The sequence below is a fragment of the Diabrotica virgifera genome, chromosome 1 (genome assembly GCF_917563875.1).
Source record: "Diabrotica virgifera virgifera chromosome 1, PGI_DIABVI_V3a".
Classification (NCBI taxonomy): Eukaryota; Metazoa; Arthropoda; class Insecta; order Coleoptera; family Chrysomelidae; genus Diabrotica; species Diabrotica virgifera.
In genome coordinates this window covers 107,724,991-107,733,025 of record NC_065443.1, presented here as the reverse complement: position 1 = coordinate 107,733,025, position 8,035 = coordinate 107,724,991, and the positions used below count along the sequence as shown (strand labels likewise).

The 8,035-nt window shown below is 31.6% G+C and overlaps 2 long non-coding RNA genes across 3 annotated transcripts; one reads left to right on the top strand and one right to left on the bottom strand.

Moving 5' to 3' along the window:
- The first annotated feature begins 540 nt into the window (after positions 1-540).
- On the top strand, positions 541-1,592 carry LOC126879801 (uncharacterized). Its single transcript, XR_007696277.1, has 2 exons — positions 541-987; positions 1,177-1,592. It is a non-coding gene; the product is annotated as an uncharacterized LOC126879801 (long non-coding RNA).
- A 2,749-nt stretch (positions 1,593-4,341) lies between these two features.
- LOC126879799 (uncharacterized) lies at positions 4,342-7,212 on the bottom strand. 2 transcript variants are annotated; one of them, XR_007696275.1, is made up of 4 exons: positions 6,991-7,212; positions 6,725-6,930; positions 6,418-6,668; positions 4,342-6,002 (listed from the first exon to the last, which is right to left on the bottom strand). It is a non-coding gene; the product is annotated as an uncharacterized LOC126879799 (long non-coding RNA). The 2 variants fall into 2 exon arrangements; XR_007696273.1 differs by lacking the exon at positions 6,991-7,212 and having other exon boundaries at positions 6,725-6,984.
- Between the last annotated feature and the right edge of the window lie 823 nt (positions 7,213-8,035).

Here is an 8,035-nt window from a genome sequence, read left to right as displayed (position 1 = left end):
ACGTCCTTACAAAATCTGTCAGCGTGTCACGTGACTGTAAGTAGAGGGGAGACGCACGGAGCCAGACGGTTCTAGAAGAGACCACACTAAACGTGACTAAACTCAACACGGACGTTTGCATAGGTATATATTAACATAGAGTGAGCCTTCACTCCGCGCATCCTGACGACAAATATCTCTTCGACTGGTTTGCGCTCTCTTTCTAGCACATTGTACCGAGAAACTAAGATGACATTAAGGTGTGAATATAGGCACGGAAGAGGAGGACAACTGTCGTAGCTTAATATGCGTAAGAGTGAAACAGCACTAATCCAAAGAAAAAAGATGGCGTCGTCACTTCGCTTTGAATGACACTCTCTCTATGTCAATTTACCTCTATGGACGTTTGCTGTGATTGGCAGTCATCGTCATCGGATTGCATGATTTGAGTTTCCACTAGACTTGTGTTATGGACGGATTTTACGGGCTGTGATTGGTCGTATTCAAATCAATGACATATTTGATGACATTTAAAAGAAATACGTAAAGGTAACCCTGTTTTCTCGTTTGTTTTTGTTTATGCAGTGTGTTTATGTTATACAAAAGAAAAATATTGATATTTTAGTTATTAATCTTGGATTTTGAGACTATTTTATACGTTTATACTTGTTTATTGTATTCATTTTTAAACAGCCATATTATTTCCAGCAAAAGTTATGGAACGTTTACAGATACATAGTAATATTTATAAAAAAAAACAAATTACTTTCTGCTCGCTTCCTATATTTTGTAAATTTTTAAAGCTTCCTCCCAGACTCATTTGAGTATAAGGTGGTTCATTTTTCCGAAATAAATGGAAAGGATGGCGCATTTAATGCAGTGATTTGAGCTAATATAACAACACAAGAAGATGCTCAAAATTGTCAAAAAGAATATGAAAATGTCAATAAAGTAAATTTTAGAGTTCTAAGAACTTATCCAAATGATTCTATGAAGCTTGTTTTCAAGGTAAATATTGATGTTAATATATTCACTTTCTAACTTTATGGGTTTTATATTTTGTAGGGATGAATAATTAACATTGGAGAGAATTTTTAAGTATTTTGCTAAGCAACAAATTTTGTGTTCATTTTGATTTAAAGTTCAAAACATATATTCATATATTGTAAGATATTAAATAGATTTTTTTTATTACAGAAAGACTATCGATGCCATCGCAATACTCAGGCTAATTTGCCTTCATCAAAGACAAAAAATCCGTCATCTAAACATGTTAACTGTCAGGCATTCTTAATAATTACAGTGAAACCATCAAGTATGAAAAGGTAAAGTCTATTTGCTAATCTGAGACACAACTACTGTCTAGTGACGTTGGTAATTTTTTTTGAGAAGTTAGGTTGCTAGACGTAACTGGAAAAGACTACACAACCAAACATAACTACTCATAGCCAATATTATTATTAACAGTAAACAGGCATAAATAACATAACATACACCATACACCAATCAATAATTATTTATTTAAACCTTTATAATGTATTGATAACAGATGAGAAAAGTATTTATTGTACAAAATAAAAATATTTTATAGAAATAAATTCCACAAAATTTTATGAGTTTAGTATACACTCCCATTATTTCCAACAATTATTTTTTTTTAGTGAAAGATCAAGTTGATTTGAGCAGTTAATATATATTGTTGGGTAGGAATTTTTGTGTTGTAAAGACAACACTTATATATTACGATTATAGATATGAAAGCTGCTTTTGATTGTATAAATAGAGAAATAATATGGTCAGTAATGGAAGACCTGGAAAGCCCACAAAAGATAATAAGCCTGGCAAAAAGTACATATAAAAGTATATAGAAATGTACTGGCTAAAGTACAAATAAACGGAAACTGATTGCCAATAATAAATCTAAGAGGAATAAAACAAGGGGACAGTTTCATTCATATTAGTAATGGATCGAGTAATGAAGAGTGCTAAAAGAAGGTCAAGGCAAACAGTCAACAATAGGGTATAGGAATTTAGTACCAGTGAAAATGGAAGGATTACTATATGCAGATGACCTAGAAATAATAGCAGACGATAAAGAAAAAATGCAAAAATTAATGAATATATGGGTGGAAGAAATAGAAAATTTGAAAATGGAGGTAAATGTAAAGAAAACGAAGACCATGATAGTAACCCAAAAGAAAAGGGAAGAAATAAACCAAACGTTATTTAGTCGCAAAAATGAAATAATGGAAACAATCTCGACGTTTGAATACCTGGGAGTAATAATATCAGAGAATGGAAAGGTAGACAAAGAAATCTCATACAGGGTGAAAAAAGCAAATAAGATCTACTATGCACTAAATAAAACAATATTTGGAAAGGAAGAAATAAAACTAAAGGTATACAATGCAATATACGTATCAACTTTAAAATTATGCAAGTGAAACATGGGTAAACAATGCAAAAATAGACAGTACAATAAGCGCAGCGGAGATGAAGCAGTTGAGAAAAATAGCAGGAAAAACAAAATTGGACAGAATAAGAAATGAGGATATTAGACAAAGGCTAAATAGCAATCGATAATAACGAAGATCCAAAAAAGAAATTAAATTGGTATGGACACATTAACCGAATGAACCAGGGAAGACTACCAAAGCAGGTGATGGAATCAAAAAGGTATGGTAAAAGAAGGAAATGGAGGACAAGAAAAAGGTGGATCGATCAGATTATAGAAATTGGGCAGGAAAAACACATACACAAATGAAAGAGTTAGCAAAGGACCGCAAGAAATGGAAGAGATGGATAGAGGATGAAAAGATCTGACACCCCTGAGGGGCATAAGGAGTTTCGAGAAAGAAGAATTTTTATTAAGAATTTGTCACTCAGATAGGTTCTTCTAAACTGTGGTGGTAATTCAATGGCTTCTCCAAATAACGCTTCAACAGGAGTGGATCTCATGGCACCTAGACAAACAATCAATTGAATTCAGCAATTGATCGTTACATTTATTTTCTTTAATAAATTGGTGCTAGCAGATGCATATAAGATGGTGGCATAGTCTATGATCGACCTTATGTATGATCTAAAGAACAGCTCACTAATAAACAATTTAAAAAACGTTCTATTTGTTTTTTTCTCTATACCTACCATTAATTCCATCATAAAGTTAGTATGACTATTTTATGGCAATTCATTTAATTAAATTAAATATGTATTGCAGTTTAGGCAGGGGAATGGCCACTCTCGTATTAAAATTTCCTTCTGAAGTTCTTACAACCCTTAAACTTTTATATGTTAATACTTTGTTAGTCTCTGAGCCAATTTAGTACATCAGATCAAATAAGTCTGAAAGTTAATCATACATTTTTAAGACACAAATAAATATAATATTATCTCTTTTATAAGTATAAATTATACTATTTAATTTTCTTATAACATTACTACCCCCTAGTTATATAATTTTTGCTGAATGTATATCCGAGAAAACTATAAGTACTTAATAAAAAACAGCATACAAAGTACGTAAATACTCTGAAAAATATTAACTTTACATTTATAAATTAAGATATTCATTTGTATTATAATATTTATTGTAGAAGAACTATAACTTTACAAATTTAAAATGTAAATATGTATAAGTATTATAACCTTAAAACTAAAACTGCAACAAACGAGTGAGAGAGATTCCTAATCCTAAATGTCCTTGATTTGAATACGACCAATCACAGCCCGTAAAATCCGTCCATAACACAAGTCTAGTGGAAACTCAAATCATGCTGTCCGACTCGACACCGTTAAGCCATTAACAAATTGTCAGCTTGCTAATAATCAACTTTTTTTTCATACGCGGGATCCAGGTCTATTACTTGTATCTAGTATCTCCATGTACTTTCTCATTGCTCAGTAATATCGATCCTACATACCTACATAAAACTATCATCTTGTGGAGCTCTTGTTTATCCCAGCTAACTACTCTATGTGGATTTGTAATACCATATTTAAAAGAATATTCTGTTTTCGTTGCTTGAACTCTGATCGTTACCATCTCATACATGTCTAGCAGCACTCACATATTCAGCCGGTATTCCTTTCCTACTTAGTACCCGTAGGTTTCCAGTAACTTTGTCATATGTTTCTCACGATTAATAAATACTATGTGCGAGTCTTTCTTTTTCTCTTTCTCAAGTTTTTCCATTAGCTGTCTTAAAATAAAAATTGCTGTTGTGGACCTGCCTTGCATAAATTCAAAATGACTTTAATTTCTAGAACCTTACACTAAATATTGTTTTCACCATAAATATACGATAATAAAAAATGTTTACTGAAAATAACTATTGCAAACTAAATAAAACACTAAATACCTAATGTTTAAAATTTTTTATTCTTTATTAAAAATCTCGGAAATCAAAGGAGGGGAGGCTCTTATTGGTGCAATGGCGAAGGTAAAACCCCTCTAAACCCCGCCTGGGACCCAGTAATATTTTGATTTTTAAAGTACAACTCTAGTATATTATAATGTTGTCTATAAAATAACATCATTACTTAACAATTCTTTAAAATTCAGACCTAAATTAAGTATGCGTATATATGTAAATATAATCTTATAAGAAATTTCACAATATTTATGAATCAAGTAAAATCTATAAAAACAAACTAACATTCTTGTAAATTAGCCTATACAACTACAGTAGAACCCCGATCCGTGTGCAGATTATCCGGGCTGCGGATTATCCGTGCTATGATTTTCTATTACTCAAATTGATTTTTTAAGGTTTTATCAAAATAGCATCACTTTAATCACTCGACAGAAACTCTATATGCAGAAAAGGAGACTCATAATGAAAGATTTATTTTTTCTGTTATTTTTTTATGATAGGTAAGTACATATCATGCATAAGAAATTCTTATGAAATATTCTTATATGAATCATATACAGTGAGCACGTAAAGGTTGGAATAAATTCATTTTCTCAAGAACGGACGATTTTGGGAAAAAATCCCGAAACAGGTCAATTTTTATTTTTAAATTAAGACTTTTTGGCATATATGTCATACTAGTTACGTCACCCATCTAGGCGTGATGACGTCATCGATGTTTTTTTTTTAAATGAGAATAGGGGTCGTGTGATAGCTCATTTGAAAGGTAATTCAATTCTTTATTCAGTAATATAAACATTAACATAATTATTTATACAGGGTGCCCAAAAAAAATTTTTTTGAATTAAATTTATTGACATAAAAAGAAGAATGAGTGTAATTTATTTAATTCAAAATACATTTTACTGCTATCATAAAACAGGAAAAAATGTGTTTTTGGCAAATAAATATTGTTTTTGGCTTAAATTCAATATTAAAGCAGGTACCCACCAGCCTCGTGACAATTTGAACATTTAATTTAAGCAAAAAGCAATGATTATTTTTCAAATATACATTTTTTTCTGTTTTCTGCGAGCAGTAAAATGTATTTTGAAATAAATAAATTACATACATTCTTCTTTTTATGTCAATAAATTGAATACAAAAAAAATTTTTTGGACACCCTGTATAAATAATTATGTTAATGTTTATATTACTGAATAGAGAATTGAATTACCTTTCAAATGAGCTATCACACGACTACTAGTCTCATTTAAAAAAATCATTGATGACGTCATCACACCCAGATGGGTGAAGTCACTAGTATTATATATATGCCAAAAAGTCGTAATTTAAAATTAAAAATTGACCTGTTTTGGGATTTTTTTCAAAAGTCGTCCATTCTCGAGAAAATGAATTTATTCCAACCTTTACGTGCTCACTGTATAAGAAATTAATGATTGGATCATCTGTGCTTTTCAATTATCCGTGCCACTTCCGGTCACGAGGAGCACGGATAATTGGGGTGCTAAGTACCTACTGTATAATAAAAATTTAATACAGATACAAAACAAAAAACATTTGTGAGCTAAAAAACTATCTTAATATCAAATTCAATGTTTACTCAGTTTCTCTTTTTATTTTCTCCCAAACACCTTGCAGCATCATCTAAAACAGAGTTAGTATTATTCATAAGGTATTTTTCAGCTCATATACTTTACAGTTGCACTGGTAACAGGGAATACAAAAAATGTTACAAACTCTACAAAACAATGTGTAAGGCTGTTGTCTCCAATAGATGTTGTAGGCTGCGTATGTCACGCTGTAGGAAAATTGTTCATTTTCGTTCTTTTAATAAACTTTGAAGGACAGAAAACTATCTTACAACCGAAAAGAGTTACAGAAAAGAGTAATTCTAAAACAAATTCAAATTACAGAGTAATTTGTAGTAGCCACCGACTTAACTGGTGGTATCCAATAGATGCCTTAGGCCGTGTACAGTGTTTATTGGAGACCACTGCCTTACACTCACTTTCATATACCTGTGTTAAAGTTACATTATGTAATTTAATAGGATCCCTACCTGAAATTGCTCATGTATCTTCACATTCTTGAATCTCATGAAATTTTATTGGGTGGCACCTCATTAATTTCTCTACAACCATTTTTTCTTGTAGTTTTTACAGATGCATGGTTCAGCATGTCCAGCATGTGTTTTCCAATACATAACTGATAGAAAGCTGTCCTTGATCTCACAGTTTGCAAATCAGTCTGGAGGGACAATGAATGGAACAGGTTTCTCTGTCCTAATTATTTTATAGTTGGGCTTATATCCTAAAGATAGACAAGTACCTATAAGTTTTAATTATTGCAACTAATAAAGGACTTACCACATCAATGAATATAATATACTCTCCTAGTAGCATCTATACTCCTTGCATATTATTATGTTATTTCTGTTACACTCATAGCATGAAATTGATTAAAAACTATACTCATAGTATAAATCATCTTGTTTCTTTGTGTGAACTGTTCTAGACCTTACATAACTTGTCTCAACTTTCTGCATATCTTTCCACGTCTTCATATTTCCATTCTTGAACAAATTTTTCAAAAACAAGAAAGTGTCAATCAGACAGACAACAAATATACTTACATAACCACAAAAATTCATCCAAATCCATATGTCTATCTATGTCAAAATCAGATGATAACGACCAATCACTGCTTACGTCCGTGTGGAATTTAGTAGTCTGTTGGGAATTTGGGAACACCTCTTCTACTACGTCTATACTCTGCTAATTTGCATAAATGCGATCGCATCGCTTGAAACGAAAGTGCACGGAGTCCCGCTGCTGATTCTAAATCAAATTTCGACACTAAACAAGTCGCTTTCAATATGGCGACGGTTGAAATGCGATTGTGCGAGCCTTGTGGATTTTAGTTGAACTAACGAAGTGACGTCATGAAATAGCGACTATCGAAATTAATAGCGACTTTAAAAAGGGTGTTGATATTATAATTTCGACTGTCGAAATTATTTGACACGGAGATGAATGATTGGCCAAAAGCGAGGTTAGGTTTAGTTTAGATGTGTTTTGTTTATTTCTTGCAAGGAAAACTAAAGCAAAAGGTATTATAATATAGCTGGGTTTAATTGAAATTTGCTTGTTTTGAGGAATTAGATAGAATAGTATTAAATTAGAAATATAATAATTGAGAATGTCCACAACATGAATCATCAACTCAATGAAAGATGTAAGGTAATAATCTGGGAAAATTAGTAAAAAACAAGAAAAGTTAATTATAATACCAGCTATTTTATTGCTGGACATGCTGAAATCAAGGGCGGATCCAGGGAGGGGGCCATGGCCCCCTCCGAGAATTTAAAAAAATATAAATTTAAATATTGGCAGTTCAAATGTTCTTAGTTTCAAACACATATAATATGTAGAATTGAATGAACAGCAGTAACAGAATGAATTGAACAAAAGCAGTAACAGAAACTTCAAGAATGACATAGGATGTTTTATAAATCAAAATATAGATAAGTGTCAATTGTTAGAACGATCTTGGCAGCCATCAAAATCCTATCAATTTCCATATTCTACACACACAAAGAACAAAAAAGAAATGAAGCGTTACTTGGATTACCAGAACTTACAACAAAGGAGTTGGTTGGTATTTTCGACGTGTATTCA